The sequence below is a fragment of the Glycine max genome, chromosome 8 (assembly GCF_000004515.6).
Source record: "Glycine max cultivar Williams 82 chromosome 8, Glycine_max_v4.0, whole genome shotgun sequence".
Taxonomy (NCBI): Eukaryota; Viridiplantae; Streptophyta; class Magnoliopsida; order Fabales; family Fabaceae; genus Glycine; species Glycine max.
Window position 1 is genome coordinate 26,432,093 of NC_038244.2, and position 21,196 is coordinate 26,453,288.

At 39.2% G+C, this 21,196-nt stretch overlaps 1 pseudogene; it reads left to right on the forward strand.

The window, feature by feature from the left end:
* LOC113002351 (uncharacterized) overlaps positions 1 to 21,196 on the forward strand; it is a 56,752-nt pseudogene that overhangs the window by 28,399 nt on the left and 7,157 nt on the right.

Below are 21,196 nucleotides of genomic sequence, written 5' to 3' on the forward strand. Positions count from 1 at the left end.
ACTCGAAGGGTCAAGCTTTTGTGTGGGATACCCAATGTGAGCATAGTTTCCAGATCCTTAAGGAAAGATTGACGACCGCTCCAGTGCTAGTGTTGCCTAACACGAGAGAACCATTTGAGGTGTATTGTGATGCATCAAAGATGGGTTTAGGGGGAGTGTTGATGCAAAATGGCCAAGTGGTGGCATGTGCTTCTAGATAGCTTAAGACTCACGAGAGGAATTATCCCACCCATGATCTAGAGTTGGCTGCTGTAGTTTTTGCCCTTAAGATTTGGAGACATTATTTGTTTGGCTCTAAGTTCGAGGTGTTTAGTGATCATAAGAGCCTTAAATACTTGTTTAGTCAGAAGGAGCTGAACATGAGACAAAGGAGATGGTTAGAGTTTCTTAAGGATTATGATTTTGAGCTTAGTTACCATCCTGGTAAAGCCAATGTAGTGGTTGATGCTTTGAGTAGGAAATCTCTGCATATGTCTGCTTTGATGGTTAGGGAGATGGATCTCCTAGAACAGTTTAGAGACCTTAGTCTTGCATACGAGGTTACTCCTAATAGTGTAAGATTAGGAACTTTGAGGATCACTAGTGAGTTACTAGGTGATATCAAGGAAGGCCAAAAGATTGATCCTTTTCTAAGGACTCAGTTAGGGGTTATAGAGTCAGGAAGGGACAGTAGTTTCAAGGTTGGATCGGATAGAGTTTTGAGACTTCAAGATAGGATTTGTGTTCCCAATGTGCCTCAACTTAGGAAGATGATCTTAGAGGAAGGACATAGGAGTAATTTGAGCGTCCATCCTGGTGCTACCAAGATGTATCAGGATTTAAAGACGATGTTTTGGTGGCCCAACATGAAGAGAGAGGTTAGTGAGTTTGTGTATGCATGCCTAGTCTATCAGAAGGCTAAGATAGAACATCAAAGACCTTCAGGGAAGTTACAACCCTTAGAGATACGTCAGTGGAAGTGGGACAGTATTTCCATGGATTTTTTGGTAGGACTACCTAGAACCCCTAGAGGTTTAGATTCTATCTGGGTTGTTGTTGATAGAGTGACTAAGTCTGCTCACTTCATTCCCATTAATATCAGATTTTCCTTGGAGAAGTTTACCACCTTATATATAAGTGAGATTGTCAGATTACATGGTGTGCCATCTAGCATAGTATCTGATAGAGATCCTAGGCTTACCTTTAGATTTTAGGAAAGCTTGAACAGAGCGTTGGGGACCAAGCTTAGACTAAGTTCAGCCTACCATCCTCAGACTGATGGCCAAACTGAACGGACCATTCAGTCATTGGAGGACCTTTTGAGGGTGTGTGTCTTAGAGCATAAAGGAAGTTGGGAGAATTTTCTTACATTGATAGAGTTCACTTATAACAACAGTTTTCACTCTACCATTGGCATGGCTCCTTATGAAGCTTTGTATGGTAGAAGGTGTAGGACACCCCTATGTTGGTCAGAGCTCGAAGAAGGCCTTACCTTAGGACCAGAAGTGGTACATCAAACCACAAAGAAGGTCAAGTTAATCCAAGAAAAGATGAGGACTGCTCAGAGTAGGCAGAAAAGTTATCATGATAAGAGGAGGAATGATCTGGAATTCGAGGTTGGTGATCATGTATTCTTGAGAGTCACTCCGTGGACTGGGGTTGGTCGAGCATTGAAATCCCGAAAACTAACACCTCGCTTTATTGGTCCATTTCAAATTCTTAAGAGAGTTGGCCCTGTGGCATACCAAATTGCATTACCCCGTCTTTTTCTAATCTTCACAATGTCTTTCATGTGTCTCAACTCCATAAGTATATCCGTGATCCATCCCATGTGATTGAATTGGATGATGTACAAGTGAAGGAGAATTTGACATATGAAACATTGCCTTTGAGGATTGAGGATAGGCAAACAAAACACCTAAGAGGGAAAGAGATTCCGTTGGTCAAGGTGATCTGGGGAGGTGCATCAGGAGAAGATGCCACGTGGGAATTAGAAAGTCAGATGCAAGAAGCTCACCCATCCTTGTTTGAGTAAGGTAAATTTTGAGGACGAAATTTCTAAAAGGGTGGGAGAGTTGTAACACCCTGATATATATATATATATATATTAATAATTATGATTGATGTTTGATTGTATTTGTTGTGTTATTTTATCCGTAATTATTTTCAAGGAGGTTAATTTATTTAATAGAGGGGTGTGGGTAGATAAGGATCTAGCTTCTCAAAGAAGCCACGAGGAAGCTTCTTGAGGAAGCCTCTTAATGAAGCTTCTTGAGGAAGCTACATTAGCTGCCTCGGTAAAAATGCTGCCCAACCTTCATTAACCATTGGATCTTTTCGAAATTTGGTATGTAGCTTCACAAGACACTTGTCCACGATCTGACCGTTGGGCTCTTAGAGAAGATATCTGGAGTGTGCGCGAAGCTTTCGTTCGTTCCCGAGAGCATTTCTCATTTAAGCATTTCAGCCTTTGCTTTCATGTAGCTTAGGAAAAACACCATTTCTTCTTCTTTCTTTCTTCCAAAGCCATTTCTAACGTCCCAAGACTGTCGCAACATGCCCTTTTGCGGGCGAGCGAGGCGAGGCTCACGGGTGCGTTTTCCAAAGGAGGAAAATGCGTGGAGTTGCCACCAATGTTTATTTCTGGAAAACGTCGGAAAAACCAAAGGAAACCGGTCATAAAGAATATTCCAGATTCAGGAGTTGTATTTACGTTTGAGGAAGGTATTAACACCTCTCACGTTTGTCCCAAAGGACAACAACCTTATTTTTAGAATTGTGGAAATTGTGTTACCTTAACTTTTATTATTTTTTTTATTTTTGAGGTCGACAAAAGCGGGGCTCTTGCTCCTACGTACCCTCCATCGAAGAGGAAATCAGACCTACGTAGTTCTTTCTAAGGTTGAATCAAGCGATTCTTTTTACTTGTTTAATTGGATTGGGCTTCTACCAATTCAATTAAATTTATTTCCAACCACACACATCAAATATCCACTTAGTGCATGTGAAATTACAAAACTACCCCTAATACAAAAACTAGTCTAGGTGCCCTAAAATACAAGGGCTGAAAAATCCTATATTTCTAGGGTACCCTACCTACATTATGGAGCCCTAAATACAAGGCCCAAAAATAATGAAACCTTAATATAATATTTACAAAGATAAGTGGGCTCGTACTTAGCCCATGGACCCGAAATCTACCCTAAGGCTCATAAGAATCCTAGGGCCTTCTCTTGCATCTCTGGCCCGATCTACTTGGAGTTTTCTATCCAATGCCCTTGCGGGGTAGGATTGCATCACTAAACCCCGACCCCTCGTGATAGTCTAGCCTAATCTTGATCAAGCATCATCCTCAGATTCCTCTTGTTGGACTAAACTCGACCAGAACCGCATTAAGACAAACATACAAACAATTAGGTTACCGTACCCCGACCCCTCGTGATAATACGATAAACTAGCCCTATCCTATGAAGTTCTAAGAATTAGACCAGTTTCTATTGTTGAATGATCCTAACAAAGCATGCATCTACGTGATCAAGGAAAAAGCACACTGAAATGACATACTGATAGCACAAAGAACACATAAAACATCATTAAATAGATATACAGGTATTTACATCAAGTACCTACAAGGAAGAACCAACAGAGGATTTAGCTCTCCATATCTGGGAAGCTTCCTTTACAAAAAAAGAAGAGAAAAATGAAGGATTGAATAAATGCATGTAATGGGGATGTCTCCTCCACCTCTAGAACCTCACAATCCATCACAGACTCATCTCATGCTCTCAGGATGGCTTCCTGTTCACTCTCAGTTCTCTGCCAGTCTTCGCATAGCAAAAGCTCTCAAAAATCTCTGGAACTTGGACCTTTCTCTCTCTAGAAATCTCTAAAAATGAAGAAGCTCAAGGAAAAGCCCAAACTCCATCTCCATTTCTGATTTCAGGCGTAAATAGGTGGCCTTGTTAGTGCTTGTGCGCTTAGCGCAAGTCTGGCTCGCTTAGTGAGCATAAGTGAATTTCGGCTTGGCGCTCGTCTTCTTGCTTAGCGAAAGGACTGAATTTCTGAAAAAAATTGCTAAGTTCTATTTCAGTCCTTTACTCAAGAATTTGAAACCCTTATATCTATCATTTAAAAACAAGATGATATACCCCAATGTAATGATTATGAAGCAAGTTCCACATTATGCAATGCATAAAATAAACATAATAGCAGATATTAAAACTGGGTTGCCTCCCAGGAAGCGCTTCTTTAACGTCATTAGCTTGACGCTTTTACCTCAATGGGCGATTAAATATTGGTCCTCACCTTCAGGACTTCTTCTTCAACCTCCATCAGCTGCAAGCAAACATTATGCTCTGGCATCGGCTTGTTTTCTTCGAAAAGATCAAAATTGATCTTCTGATCTTCAAAACCCATCTCTAGTGTCTTTCTTCCCATATCGATTATGCAGCTTGTCGTTGACATAAAGGGACGTCCCAAAATGACTAGAACCTCATGGTCTTCCTCCATATCCATGACCACAAAATCAGCTGGAAAGACCATATGTTTCACTCTTACCAAAACATCCTCAATTACCCCGTAAGGTCTTGTGATGGATCGGTCAGCAAGTTGTAAAGTCATTCTCGTGGGCATGATTTCCAACTCTCCTAACCTTCTACACATGGAGAGTGACATTAGGTTGATACTGGCTCCCAAATCAATGAGAGCCTTTCCCATAGTGAACAAGGAATAGTAACACTTCCAGGGTCTTTATGTTTTGGTGGAAGAATTCTCTGTATTACAGCACTGCAGTTGCCTTCCACAACAATATTCTCCTAGTGGATGTATCTGTTTTTCCTTATTAACATATCTTTTAGAAATTTTGAGTAGAGAGGCATTTGTTGCAAAGCTTCCCCAAAAGGCATAGTTAATTCCAGTTTCATAAAAATATCATGGAATCTCACCAGATGATGGTCCTTGTCCTTCTTGGAAGGTACCACAGGATATGGTACTTCTGTATCCTCATTTGAAGCTTTTTCTTTCTTCTTCCCTCTTGCTTTCTCATTTCTACTCTTTTCTTTCCCTTCTTTATTTTTTTCAACTTTTCTTTTTCTTCATTTTCTTTTTCTTTTTCTACCTCTATTTCTTTTCTTTGGTCGTTTATTTCTTTCTCCTCGACCATTATTGGTTTTTCACTCTCCTAATTTGTCACATCTGTTACCTCCTCTTTCTTTTTCTCAGTGCCATCCTTTACAACAATTTGTTTCTCCAAAGCCACCCTATCCTCATCCTAAACTACCAAACATTTATTGTTTCTTATCATCACAACATTGCATTCCTCTTTGGGATTCTTTTTTGTGTTCGCCCCAAAGCTATTGGATGACTTTTCAACTAATTGTTTGGCTAGTTGGCCCACCTGGATCTCAAGGTTCTTCAATGCTGACTCAGTGCTTTTGTGATTTGGCATGGTTACCTGCATGAATTGAGTCAGAGTCTCCTCCAGCTTGATTGTCCTCTGAAAAATGTTAGGCCCTTGTTGAGACGGCCTGTTGGAAGGTCCCCCATGGTCTTTGTTGAATTGATTACCAGGGTGTGATGTCCACTGTCCTTGTTGGTTGTAAGGACCCTGCTGGAAACCTAAGAATCCACCTTGATTGTATCCTTTCCTTTGTTGATTCCCCATGTAGCTAACCTCTTGCGTTTGCTCTTCAAAAGGAATGCAAAGACCGGATTCATGAGTACCACCACATATGGTACAACCTATGACCTAAAAAACAGAAGGCTATAAAGGTTGACCATTAGACAAGTTAGTTGGCAACTTACTCAGGGTTTCTGTCAATATCTCAAGTTGCCTAGAGAGCAACTTATTTTGTGCCAACACAGCTTCTTGTGATGATAACTCTAGTAAACTCTTCCTAGTGGGTTGATGCACTCTATCACATAGAATGGCGTGATCACTGGCATACATGTTTTCAATCAACTCCGTTGCTTCTTTAGGGGTTTCAGTTTTATTTCCCCCTACAAAAGCATCTAAAAGCTGCTTAGATTGCGGCTTCAACCAATCTATGAATATGTTAAGCTGGGTTGGCTCAGAGAGTCCATGGGTGAGGGTCTTTCTTATCAAACCTCTAAACCTCTCCAATGCTTCACTTAGGGATTCATCAGGGAACTGATGAAATGATGAAATTGCAGCTTTCCTTTCCGCAGTCTTTGACTCGGGGAAGTATTTCTTCATAAATTTCTCAACAACTTCTTCCCAGGTCTTCAGACTGTTACCCTTAAATGAATAGAGCCACCTCTTGGCTTCTCCTACCAAGGAAAATGAAAATAGGCTGAGTCTGATGGTTTCATCTAGCATGCCTACAATCTTTATAGTGTTACAGATTTCAATGAATGTTTCCAAATGTGCATTGGGGTCCTCATTTGGTAATCCTTGGAATAAGTTCCACTGTATTAAATGAATTAAAGAATAAGGGTAGTTTATGTTGTGAGCTTGGACTTCCAAATGTGCGATGCTAGTAAAGAATTGTGGTACTGAACTGCTTGAGTAGTCCTTAAGGGTAACCGTTTGCTGGTGGTCATCAGCCATGATAACGGCTTCTGGTAAATATGTCACGGATTCCCTTGATGATGGTGAGTCAGATGATGTAGAATAAAAAAAATGAGCTTCTTCCTCTAGAATGGAAGTTATTGTCCTGTCTTGCAGTAGTTTTCTTCTCCTCTCGGCTTTGTTCCTTCTTAACGTAGTTTGAATCTCCAAGTCCAAAGCAACTAAATTTCCTGTGGGAGATCTATTCATATAAAACACTAACAAAAACAACGGTTATCCAGTTCTAGAGGAAACCAACTGTGAATTGAGAGCAAATATTCATAGTTAATCAAAGAATAAAGAATAAACACCTAGGACTGAACTAACTTTCCAAATAGAAAGAAGTTCCTCGGCAACGGCGCCAAAAAATTGGTCGAGCCCGACAAGTGCACCGGATCGCGCAAGTAGTATAAAATGGTAAGAACCTAGTATCAAACTCTCGAGGAACTTGTGTTACTTGGTAAAGCTATATTCAGTGAATAGGTGTCTAGTATGAAAAGATATGTCTAGACTATGAACAGGTATGTAAACTAACTATTAAAAAGGAAAATCACGTGAGTAATGATGTGTAAAGACAAGTAGACAACGTGTTGGTCTTCCTATTAGGTGCCTAATGTTATAAGGATATTCTCTACTTAACAATGCTCGTGTGTTCTATGGTGTCTCCTGAAATGCTAAACCCTGATCCCTCGCGATAGTCTAGCCTAATCCTGATCAAGCATCATCCTCAAATTCCTCTTGTAGGACTAAACTCGACCAGAACCGCATTAAGACAAACATATAAACATATAGGTTATCGTACCCCGATCCCTCATGATAATACGATAAACTAGCCTTGTCCTATCAAGTTCTAAGAATCAGACCAGTTTCCACTGTTGAATGATCCTAACAAAGCATGCATCTACGTGATCAAGGCAAAAACACACTGAAATGACATACTAATAGCACAGAGAACACATAAAACATCATTAAATAGATATACAAGTATTTACATCAAGTATGTACAAGGAAGAACCAACAGAGGATTTAGCTCTCCATATTTGGGTAGCTTTCTTTACAACAAAGAGAAGAGAAAAATGAAGGATTGAAGAAATGCAAGTAGTGGGGATGTCTCCTCCACCGCTAGAACCTCACAATCACTCACAGACTCATCTCATGCTCTCAGGATACCGTCATCTTCAAGCTTAGTTCTCTACTAGTCTTCGCACAACTAAAGCTCTCGAAACTCTCTGGAACTTGGACCTTTCTCTCTTTAGAAATCTCTAAAAATGCAGAAGCTCAAGGAATAGCCCAAACTCCATCTCCATTTCTGATTTCAGGCTTAAATAGGTGGCCTTGTTGGTGCTTGTGAGCTTAACGCATGTCTGCCTCGCTTAGCACACATAAGTGAATTTCGGCTTGGCGCTCGTCTTCTCACTTAGCGGATGCATGCAAGTGGAGCACTTAGCAGGATGAGCTCTCGCTTAGCGCGTGTGTCCAGCTCATCCTTCTTCTAGATTCTTCCTCGCACTCAGCCGCAAGAGAGGTGCGCTCAGCGGATGGCTTGCTAAGCCAGCAGATTGGCTTAGCGAGCAGATTAAAATCAGCACTTCACAAACTTACCTAATTAACTTGAAATTGAAAGGAAATGATTATTAAATACACAAAATGGGAGTACTAAGTATTTATTACCTATATTTAACAAAAAGTAATTACAACACTACAAAATAACCATAAATGGAGGAGTTAGATACAATTTTCACAGATTTCTTACACAAAAGTTAGTCGTATTCATCAACTAACAACCGTCCCTGCCTCTTTCACAGGAGAAGATCTATCAGGTCCGCCATGTTCTAATCATCCTCAACCTCGTCCTCACCTCCAGGAGCACCGGCGAGTCTAGTCTGATCCTCGGGCCAATCCTCCGGCCATGCTACTGCAACCTCAAACTGCTCCGTAGTAGGCCACGTGTATGGGCTGGAATCCTGGCCCTGCCGGTGGCACGTGTACTGATAGAAAGTCTCATGCAGCCACACCTGATTTTTGGAGTTTGGGAGACCCCTTTAGCTGGTTGCCACAGTATGGGAAATTTTTTTCTACCCCAAATGCATATATAATAATAGTTATTCTGATACCCGGAGCAAAAGTTATGGCCGTTTGAAGTTTTGCTAAAAACAAGTTCCCAAAATTTTTGTCTCTCTCAAATACTGCCACACTAAGTGCTATTGGTATTTTGCACACGAAATATGGATCAAAAGAAGCTACCACACAAAAATTCAGCCAAAAATAAAAACTCTAACTATCAAAACAAAAATCGTTAATTAAATTGCAAAATTTGTCACTAATCACTGTTTAACACTGTTCACAGCAAAACAAAAGGTTGAATCAGTCGCTAAAACAGGGAATGCAATTGAAATGCAAAACAGAACGCTACACAAAATTAGATAACCAAACACTATTATGAACCTTTGGCCCACTACTCCCCGGCAACGACGCCAAATTTGATTTAGGCCGTACCTGTATCAAATAAACATTAAAAATGCAGTATCTAGGAAGTGAGCCTAGGTCGTCTCCCAATGAGCAATGGTCAACCAAACGCTCATAATAGATTGTAATAAAACAGTAACGAATGAGGGAGGGGGGGTTGTTTGTTTTTGTAAATTAAACAACAAGTAAATTTGAATTAGAAAATATCATAATTAAAACATGTTGTTTCCCCTTGATTCACAAGCAAGTCTCTTATCCTAGGTTACGAGGATATATCCTTTATCAGTTCAACCACTTAATCCAACCCTAAATTAAATTACTAAGCGAAATTTAACATAAGGCATTCATTATGTGATTAAGCAACACATACACCAATTAATCATGAACGAAACTGATCATTAAGCATGAACGTAAATTAAGCGCAGAGACAATTAATTAAGCACTAAGCATGCATGGATTAATAGCAACAAATACAAAGTAATTGGTGAAGAGGAAAAACTGAGCAGAATGCAATAGTAATAATAAAACCTCGAAGAGAGTTGTGCTTGATCCTCAAGAGAAAACAACGCTAGAGACTTAGCCTTCCATTAATCAATAGCAAACGGAATTGTAGTAGAAAACGAAGAAAACTAGAATTATTCTCCAAAACAAAAAAAAAACTAAAACGAAAGAGAGAGAGAGAGAGAGAGCTTAAAACTAGAACCTTGGTATTGTTATATAGTTCTCAGCCCCCAAAGCTTACAAATCTGTTTTAAGTCCAAGCCCATAAATAAAATAAAATCTAGATAAGATCTAGATAAAATAATATCTAGATGTGATAAAATCTAGATATGATAAGATAAAATCTAGATGAAATAAAATTTAGATAAGATAAGATTTGGTAGAATAAAATTGTCTGCTCTCTTCAAGTCCAAGCCCAATTCCGGATTCAAGCCCAATTACTTACAATTCTCCTGAAATTAAATTAAAAACACAAAATTAATCCAGTAGGCCCAAATGATAAAACTACATAATTAATTTGACAATTAAGGCTAATCAATAATTAAAATGGTGACAAAAAGGGTTAAGAAATATGAGAAAATGATGACACATCAGTGAGGCAAATGACCATCCAGAATATGCAATTTCAGCAAGAGACAAGAGCCTCCATTCAGAGTCTGACAAATCAGATGGGGCAGATGGCTACTCAGTTGAACCAAGCTTAGTCCCAAAATTCTGACAAATTGCCTTCACAAACTATGTAGAATCCAAGAAATGCGAGTGCCATCACCTTGAGGTCTGGAAAGCAAACTGAAGTGCCTCCACCAGTAGCAGCACCTGCACCTGAACCTGTCAAGCTTCATTCTACACCTGAAAAAGAGGATGAGATAGTTGCACAAAAGAGAAAGCTTCCTAAAGAAAATTTTCATGCAGGTGGACCTTCTTCTAGTAATTCTGACTTGCAGCAGCCTCTTATCCCTCTTCCATTCCCAACTAGAGCAATTCCAAACAAAAAAATGGAAGAAGCGGAAAAGGAGATTTTGGATACCTTCAGGAAAGTAGAGGTGAACATACCTCTGCTAGACGCCATCAAGTAGATTCCAAGATATGCCAAGTTTCTAAAGGAGTTGTGCACCCACAAAAGGAAGCTCAAAGGCAATGAAAGGATTAGCATGGGTAGAAATGTGTCAGCATTGATAGGTAAATTTGTTCCTCACATTCCTGAGAAATGTAAGGACCCCGGTACTTTCTGTATACCTTGCATTATTGGGAACAGTAAATTTGAGAATGCCATGCTAGATCTAGGAGCATCAGTTAGTCTCATGCCTCTGTCCATTTTCAATTCTTTATCTCTTGGACCTTTGCAATCTACAGATGTGGTGATTCATTTGGCAAATAGAAGTGTTGCTTACCCCGTAGGTTTCATAGAGGATGTGCTGGTTCAGGTTGGTGAACTTATTTTTCCTATTGATTTTTATGTTCTTAATATGGAAGAGGGATTTTCCCATGGTTCAGTTCCAATTATTTTAGGCAGGCCATTTATGAAAATAGCCCAAACCAAGATAGATGTTTATGCTGGCACATTGTCTATGGAATTTGGTGATATTGTTGTTCATTTTAACATTCTTGATGCCATGAAACATCCATCTGAGGATCATTCTATTTTTCGTGCTGAGATAATTGATCAAATTGTTGATGATTATATGTTTGATTTTGATTCTGTTCTTAATGGTAGGAAACATCCATTTTTATCTGATCTACATACTTGTCATTCCTTATGCATTAAATATGAATCTGAGTTTGAATTTGATCTTGTATCTGATTTTTATGCTAAGAGTGAAATTGAATTTGAGTCTGGTGTTGTACCTCTTGATGTTGATATTTTAGAGTCAAAATGCACTAACCATGTTGCAGGAAGTACATATACTTATGACTTGCTTTATGCGGTACAGGCTGAGGAACCTTCTTCTTCTCCTACCCTGGTTCCTCCCACTGTTCAGCCACCACCCACACCAGAGTTGAAGCCCTTACCAGCAACCCTCAAGTATGCTTACTTGGAGGATAAATTTCTAGTGATCATCTTTGCCTCCCTTGATGCTGAGCAAGAGGAGAATTTGTTGCTAGTGCTCAAGAAGCACAAGAAGGCCATTGGATGGACTTTAGCAGACATTCCTGGTATAAGCCCATCTACCTACATGCATAGGATACTTTTAGAGGATGGAGCTAAGCCAGTGAGGCAGCCACAGCGGCGACTCAACCCCGTCATTCAAGATGTGGTGAAAAAGGAAGTGACCTAGCTCTTACAAGCTGGAATCATCTACCCCATTTCTGACAACCAGTGGGTGAGTCCAATCCAAGTGGTTCCTAAGAAGAAAGGCCTCACAGTGATTAAGAATGAAAGATCCCCACAAGAGTGCAGAACAGCTGGCGAGTCTGCATTGATTATAGGAGGCTGAACCAGGTAATCAGGAAAGATCATTTTCCTCTGCCATTCATTGATCAAATGCTTGAGCACTTGGCAGGTAAGTCTCATTACTGTTTTCTTGATGGTTTTTCTGGTTATTTACAAATTCATATTGCTCCTGAGGATCAAGAAAAGACCACATTCCCTTGTCCCTTTGGTAGTTTTGCCTATAGGAGGAAGCCCTTTGGCCTATGCAACGCCCCTGGTACCTTCCAGCAGTGTATGCTTAGCATTTTCAGTGACTTTTTATAGAGTTGCATAGAGGTGTTTATGGATGATTTTACTGTTTATGGATCCTTTTTTGATACATGTTTGGATAGTCTGGATAGAGTTCTTAGTAGATGCATTAAAACTAACCTTGTGCTTAATTTTGAAAAATGTCACTTCATGGTAGAACAAGGTATAGTTTTAGGGCATATCATTTCCAGTAGGGGCATAGAGGTAGACCCTGCAAAAACAAATGTTATTTCACAATTTCCTTACCCTTCTTGTGTGCAAGAGGTTCGTTCTCTTCTTGGTCATTCAAGATTTTATAGGCGCTTTATCAAGGATTTTAGCAAAGTGGCCCTTCCACTATACAATCTGCTGCAAAAAGAGGTGGATTTTGATTTTGATGACCGATGCAAAAAGGCTTTTGATTGCCTCAAGCGTGCGGTGACTACCACCCCTATCATTCAGGCACCTGATTGGACAGCCCCATTTGAGCTAATGTGCGATGCATCCAATTACGCATTGGGGGCTATCCTTGCTCAAACGATTGATGAGCTGCCTCGGGTGATCAACTATGCTTCCAGAACTTTGGATGCTGCTCAAGTAAATTACACTACCATAGAGAAGGAGCTATTAGCGATAGTTTTTGCTCTTGACAAATTTTGTTCATATTTACTTGGCACTCGTGTTATTGTTTATACTGACCAAGCAGCTCTGAAGTACCTATTGAAGAAGGCTGAATCAAAGCCTAGATTAATCAGGTGGATGCTTTGGCTCCAAGAGTTTGATTTGGAGATCCGCGATCGGAGCGGTGCACAGAACCTCGTGGCTGACCATCTGAGTAGGATTGAGCGTGCGTCTGAGGACTCACCCATTTGGGATGATTTTCTGGATGACCTTTTGTACATTCTGTATAGTATCTCTGATTCCTTCCCCACTCCCTGGTTTGCTAATATTGTGAATTATTTGGTTGCTTATGTTTTTCCTCCCTTAGCATCTAAAGCTCAAAATGATAAAATTAAGAGTGAGGTGTTTGATGTTTGGGGTATAGATTTTTATGGGGCCTTTCCCTGTCTCTTTTGGTTTTGTTTATATTCTCCTTGTTGTTGATTATGTTTCAAAATGGGTGGAAGCCAAACCCACCAGAACTAACGATGCTAAGGCTGTTGTAGATTTTGTTAGATCTAATATGTTTTGTAAGTTTGGAGTCCCTATAGCCATCGTTAGTGATTAGGGCACCCATTTTTGTAACAGATCCATGTATTCCTTACTCAAAAAGTATGGGGTCGTGCACAGAATTTCCACACCTTACCACCCCCAAACTAATGGGCAGGCTGAGATTTCAAACAGGGAGATAAAAAGGATCTTAGAGAAGATTGTGCAACCGAACAGAAAGGATTGGAGCACCAGGTTGGATGATGCTCTTTGGGCACATAGGACTACCTACAAAGCACCCATAGGAATGTCGCCTTATCGGGTTGTCTTCGGCAAGGCATTCCATCTTCCTCTAGAGATAGAGCACAAAGCCTACTAGGCTATAAAGACCTGTAACTTCTCTATTGATCAAGCTGGAGAGGAAAGGAAGTTGCAACTAAGTGAGCTAGATGAGATTCGTTTAGAAGCCTATGAGAATTCCAAATTCTACAAGGAGAAGACCAAGATGTTCCATGATAGTTTGATAGCTAAGAAGAACTTCGTGGTTAGATAGAAAGTTTTATTGTATAACTCTAGGCTCGGACTCATGAGTGGTAAGTTGAGGTCAAAGTGGATTGGTCCTTTTGTGGTGACTAATGTTTTTCCTTATGGTATAGTTAAGATCAAAAGTGAATCCACAGATAAGAACTTCAAGGTCAATGGACACCGACTGAAACCATTCCTCACAAATCCCTCCTTAGTGGATGTAGTGGTGGAGGAGACCTCCTTACTTCACCCTACTTCTCTTCCGCCATGACTTAGGGAGTTTTTTTTTTCTGTCTCCTTCTTTACTTTTATTGCACTTGTCCAATTTTATTGATTTTTTTTATTGCTCTTGATCTTGTGATTGTGCTACATTGAGGAAAATGTGTTGTTTAAGGGGGGGGGGGGGGGGGAGATTGTTCTTTAATTTTGTTGATTTTGTTGGGTATTCTAGATTAATTTTCTGGGTTTTCTAGTTTAATTTTTTTAGGTTTTCTAGGTTAATTTTGTTATTTTGGTTTTATTTTTTGCGTACAACATTGCATGATTCTCTTTGAATTATATAGGTTATGTACAGGTAATGGGTAATTGTTTTTGAAATAGGATTTCTTGTTCATTTTTTGGGAATTGAAATCCTTGTTTTTTCCCTCTTGTCAAGTTAAGTTTGAAAAGTTGAATTGGAAATGAAAAATTTTCCCTTGGTGGAAAATTTGACAACCTCCCCCATTTTTATCCGGGGGTTTTACCCCATTGGTTGCTTGCACAATAGCCTTGGCTTGACTCTTGTTAATACTTCTTGCTTCACATGCATGTTGGGAGATGATTTAGGCATTTTGTTCTTATAAGCCTCTAGCCAAATGAGCCTACCTTGAATTAATTCCTTTGATAGCCCCTTTGAGCCTATGTTCCTTTTTCTTTGTTTTGAAGCTCATTACAAGCCTTAAGTGAAAAACCATGATATTACCCTACCTTTAAGGAATTTTGGAGCTTAGGAATTGTTTTGGGAATAAGTGTGTGGGGGGGGGGGGGGGGTATGTTTCATTGGATGACATGTTTTTGTTGGCCATGCTTGATGATGTATTTTGGCCATGCTTGATGTATATACATATATTGCCTAATTGTTGCTTTATTATTCAATTGCTTTCAATTGCTACTGTTCAAGTAAAAATAAAAACAAAAATAAAATAGAAAAAGAATGAAGTTGAATACATGAGGTCTTGGTTTGAAGACTTGGATTGGTTTGAGGACTTGGTTGACTTTGTTTTGTGTTTACTTTTTATGCTTAATTTTTAATTTTGGTTTTGGGGTTTACTACTTTTTCTTAATTCTCACTTATTCCCCATTGCTCCTATATTCCTTTGGGTTTTAGCTACTTATCCCTTACTTTCCTCTACCTTGTCCTTGGCCCCATTACAACCTTAAAACACCTTTTGATCCTCATATGAATGTGTTTGTGGTGTGGTTGTCAATTTTAGAGTCTTGCCAAGTCTATGTGGTGTTTGTTTTCATGGGTGCTTTGAGAGTAAACAATAGCCTAGACACTTGAGAGATAGAGTGCATATCTTATGAGGCTTTATCACTTTTCATTCTTGAGCTGATTGACTATCTTGCCATGTTTGAGATTCTTGGATGATTTTCATGACTGTCTTGATTCTTTAACTCTCTACGTGTTGGATGTTGCCTATTCCTTTCATTCCTTGAGATTCATTGAGAAATATGTAATTGTTTTTGTGTTTGTTTGTTTCTCTTTAATGTCTCTGGATTTATTCCTTGCTTTGCTTTTTGATTTTTCCCAGGAGTGCAAAAGGCTAAGTGTGGGGGGATTTGATGTGTCATTATTTTCTCCTATTTCTTAACCCTTTTTGTCACCATTTTAATTACTGATTAGCCTTAATTGTCAAATTAATTATGCAGTTTTATCATTTGGGCCTACTTGACTAATTTTGTGTTTTTAATTTAACTTCAGGAGAATTATAAGCAATTGGGCTTGAATCAAAAATTGGGCTTGGACTTGAAGAGAGCAGACAATTTTATTTTATCAAATCTTATCTTATCCAGATTTTATTTCATCTAGATTTTATTTCGTCCAGATTTTATTTCATCCAATCTTATCTTATCTTGTCCAGATTTTATTTTATTTCGTTTATGGGCTTGGACTTAGAATAGATTTGTAAGCTTTGGGGCTGAGGACATATATAACAGCACCAGGTTTTTAGTTGAGGAGTTTTTGGGAGAGGAGAATAATTCTAGGATTTTAGAATTCCAGTTTTTACTGTTCATGCGCACTGTTCACGTAGAATAAAATTCATTTTCTGCAATTTCATTTCAGCTTCAATCTACAATTTCGTTTTCTACTGATTAATGGAAGGCTAAGTCTCCAGCGTTGTTTTCTCTTGAGGATCAAGCACATCTCTCTTTGAGGTTTTGTTATTACTATTGAATTCTAATCAGTTTTTCCTCTTCACCAATTACTATGTATTTGTTTCTATTAATCCATGCATGCTTAGTGCTTGATTAATTGTCTCTGCGCTTAATTTACGTTCATGCTTAATGATCAGTTTCGTTCATGATTAATTGGTGTATGTGTTGCTTAATCACATAATGACAGCCTTATGTTAATTTTTGCTTACTAATTTAATTCAGGGTTGGATTAAGTGGTTGAACTGATTAAGGATAAATTCTCGTAACCTAGGATAAGAGACTTGCTTGTGAATCAAAGGGAAACAACATGTTTTAATTCTGTTATTTTCTAATTCAAATTTGCTTGCTGTTTAATTTACAAAAACAAACAACCCCTCCCCCAATTCGTTACTGTTTTATTACTATCTGTTATGATGTTTGGTAGACCATTGCTCATTGGGAGACGACCTAGGATCACTTCCTAGATACCGCATTAATGTTTATTTGATTCGGGTACGACCTCGATCACCCACTCAACGATTCATCTGGAAACTAGTGGAAGGAAGAGATGGCAACTTTGCCTTCTACAGTCTTCGATTCAGGGAAGTACTTCTTCAAGAACTTTTCTACTACTTCATCCCATGACTTCATACTGTTTCCTTTAAAAGAACGAAGCCATCTCTTAGCTTCTCCAGCTAAAGAAAATGAGAACAGACTCAACCTGATTGCATCCAAAGGCACACCGGCCAGCTTGATAGTATTGCATATCTCTATATAGGTAGCCAGGTGAGCATAAGGGTCTTCATTGGGTAGACCATGGAACAGATTATCTTGAATTAGCTGTATCAAAGAAGGAGGATATGTAATTGTTTGAGCTTGAACTTCTGGCTGTGCAATACTAGTGAAGAATTATGGCATAGTAGAACTCGAATAATCCTCCAGGGTTACTCTTCTTGGCTCTTCAGCCATGATTAGGTCTTCAACAGGTTTTATATGAGAATGCCTGTCGCAACCTACCCTTTTGCGGGCGAGCGAGGCGAGGCTCACAGGTGCGTCTTTCATGGGAGGAAAATACACGGAGTCGCCACCAACGTTTATTGAAACGAAAACGTTAGAAAAACCAAAGGAAACTGGTCATAAAGAATATTGCAGATTCGAGAGTTATCTTTACACATTAGGAAGGTATTAGCACCTCTCACGTTTGTCCCAAAGGACAACAGCCTTAGATTAGAGTTGTGTGAAATCATGTATCTAAATTTTTTGTCTTTTTTTTATTTATTTTTTGAGCTCGACAAAAGCGGGGCTTTTGCTCCTACGTACCCTCCATCGAAGAGGAAATCAAACCTACGTAGTTCTTTCGAAAGGTAGTAAAATGATGTGTTGATTTTTTATGCTTTTGAACGGTCCATGTTAACCGATAAAAGAAAAGAGGACCGTTCTAAGGCGTTGGACCTTAAAACGGTTTTCAGTGATTTTTGCGGACAAAGCTTAATTTTGTGAGTTGATTTCAGCCTTAGTTTCACTTTGGTTATTAGTCAATTGATCCAAGAAAACTTCCAAAGAAAAACGTCTGATTGATTCTTTTTATTATTTTATTCAAAAATATTTTGATTATTTTATTATTATTTTGCTCTTTTTGGTTTAACCGAGGTTACAACATGAACGATCTGTTAGATTTTACTTTAACAGTGATTAAACAGGATTACAACACAAATGATCGGTTGAAATTCATTTTATCATTTATTAGGTGAGAAAACGACTTAAACGATCGGTTAAAGCTTGTTAAAAACGGAAGAAAAAGAAACTGATATTGAACGAAATAAAGATGAGAACCAAAAAACAAGAAATGAATTAAAAGTCTTGGATTTGGAAACTTACCCGTTGAAGAATGAAGAGCGGACGAAGAACGGAGGAAAACCTCCAAGGATTTGCTTACGGAAACCTCTCGGAAGCGTTACGGAAGCACCTCGCCTTGGATTTTCTTCACGGAAACAATTTTTTTCACCCAAAACAGCTGAAATGCATAGCCAAGGGAATCAGAGACCCTTAGAACAACCCCCTTTTGCCTTTTTATAGGAAAAAAGGGGAGGAGGTTGCCGCCCAGCTCACCCAGGCGAGCTGGGATGCTTCCTCCAGAAGCAATCCAACTTCGAAAAATAGTTAGGAAGGCTCAATTCAAAATTTCAAAATTGCTATTTGCACCCCCCATTTTGATAAGTTCACCCCCTTCTTTCGTAATTTACGAAAAAGTTACGGAAGCCTATAGGACTTGATTTTATTTTTTTTTTCTCTTCCTTCTCACCCATATTAAATGAAATATGCTTATTTAGGATTATGGGAATTTTACGGAAGCATTACGGGTGTCCCGGAAGCCCATTTTTTAACAAAACGGGGGAGGTGGTTGCCACCTAGCTCGCCCAGGCGAGCTAGGTTGCTTCCACCTTAAGCAAGAAAATGCCCATAAAATTAATATTTGGTCCCCCCATTTTACTAAATACACCCCCATTTGCCCCTTTTTTGCTGATTCTTTTTCCGTAACATTACAGAACCTCACGAATTACGTAACGATACTTGTTTTCTTTTCGTAATGTCACGAAACTTTACGGATTACGCAACCATCCCCTCTTCGCCTTCTGGAATGTTACGAAACTTTACAGATTGCACAATAATGTTTCCTTTCGACTCCTCACATGTCGCGGAACTTCACGGATTGCTTAATGATGGGTGTCAAGTTCCTCGAAGCGGTCAAGCGAAGGTTGCATGCCATCAAACAATTGTCCCCGGACAAAATTAGGGTATGACAGTTGCCCCTCTTTACTTACCTTTTATCGGAGATAGGAGGAAAGTAAAGATAAGACACTGATTTCGTCAGTCTTAGCCTTTTCCGTAATTAATCTATGATCATTCTCGAAGGCCATCCTTTGCTCATCATGGGGATTTAATTGATCTCAATCACAATAGTTCCAACCAAAAAAATTTGAAATAATTGACTCTTGTCTCTCCTTCTTCTTTCTCTGCACAACACAAAACAAAACAAACAAAAAAATAACATAATATACACGTATACACATGTTTGGTGAAGGAACCGATTGGGAAAATAACAAAAAATCGTATTTTCCCCTCACCGGAGGCTCCGTACTTGATAACGAAGGATGCACGAACAACACTAGGCAATCAATTCATGGGGCTCTGGACTCGATGGTGGAGGATGCATGAATGGCAATCAATTCATGGGGCTCCAAATAAGATTTGATGGTGGAGGATGCACTAACAGCACTTGGCAATCAATTCGTGGGGCTCCGGACTCGATGGTGGAGGATGCATGAACGACAATCAATTCATGGGGCTCCGAATGAGATTTGATGGTGGAGGATGCACGAACAACGCTAGGCAATCAATTCGTGGGGCTCCGGACTCGACGGTGGAGGATGCATGAATGGCAATCAATTCATGGGGCTCCGAATAAGATTTGATTTTAGGACCGAACGGTCCACCGGGTTCTTTCACCTAAAAGGAAAACATGCTTTAACAAAGAAAAAATAAATCATTCACGAGAGCACCGTATTTTAGAGAAACAATATGCTTATGCCAAAATAGTTTTCCTTGTAACCGAAAATGAAGGGTAGGATGTCAACGTTTAGCTTTTAAATGAACATTCAAGGGAAACATCGGGTCAAACTGAAACTGGGAATAAAATCACTCATGGTGTATAAAAACTCACACAGGTAAGTGTTTTACCCTCACCATGACTTTATTTTGCACATGATTTCCTATCGAACCAAAAGATTACACACGCGATCACGGATCAATAGGATTTTCTCGATGGTAGTGTTTTTGGAGAGGAAGCTGGGTGTTTCGGTCTTTTCCTCTTTGTTTATGTGGGGCGGGACATCGCCAGTCGGGAGCGGCGTTGAATGGAAATCCCAAAGGAAGAACCACTTCAAAATGGGTTTTCCCATTGCATGCGGTCATTTAACTCGCCCAAAATTTATCTGGTCCGAAGATCTTCTGTTCTCTTTCTTGGTTTCCTTTATTGATCGGGAATTATTCTGTTTTCCTCCAATCTTTTCCTTTTTAATTTCTTCTGATCTTTAATCGGGAATCCTTCTTTTCCTTTTATTTTCTTTCTTTTCATTTCTTCCTTTTCTTTCTTTTCATTTCTTTTCCCTTTTTTTTCTTCCGATCTTTGATTGGGAATTCGGGTTTTAGCATTTGTTATCTGCTCTCCCTTGAGGAGATTCTACTGTCCTCCTCTTCAGGGGAAAGGATAAGGATTCTCTTCATGGGCCAAGGTTCAAAGTAGCTTAAGGTTATGTCTCAACATGGTCTTTTCATTGTGCGTGCTCGATTTTGATATTTGGGGCAAAACAAATTCATGTGTCAGGGTGTCGGTTTTGGGTTAAACTTACATATTATTTCCATGAGGCACGCGTAACAATGATGATTTGGAAACAACGTGCAAAATTAGTCATGCATACAGGTAGGTGGGTACTCAAGCATCCAGTTTATGGCATTGTGATACTAAGGCTTGGGATTTATGCAAGTAGACCCAACATTTCCAAATTATGTTCTTTCATTGGTTCAACGAATCCATCCATTATTATCTCGGTTATTTTGGTAAATAAACTCTTAGCATCAATTTCTTGTTTCCAAAAGATATGTTTGCTCTCTACGAATGATTTGTGCTTCCTATGACCATAACATGCCGACCTTCGAGGTCTTTCTTTCTCTTTTCTTTTTGTTTCATTTTTTCTATGCATGTTTGCAAAAAAACTTTACATCCATTGCTATCTACGAGAAAAGCTTTTTCTCTGTACACCTACATTCCTATACACAAAAAATTTTTTCTCTATATCCACACGCATTGAAAAACTCTTTCTCTTTATACCAACATGGTCTATATAAAACCTCTATTCCTTTTCAAAGATTTCTTTTTCCTTTTTCAATATACA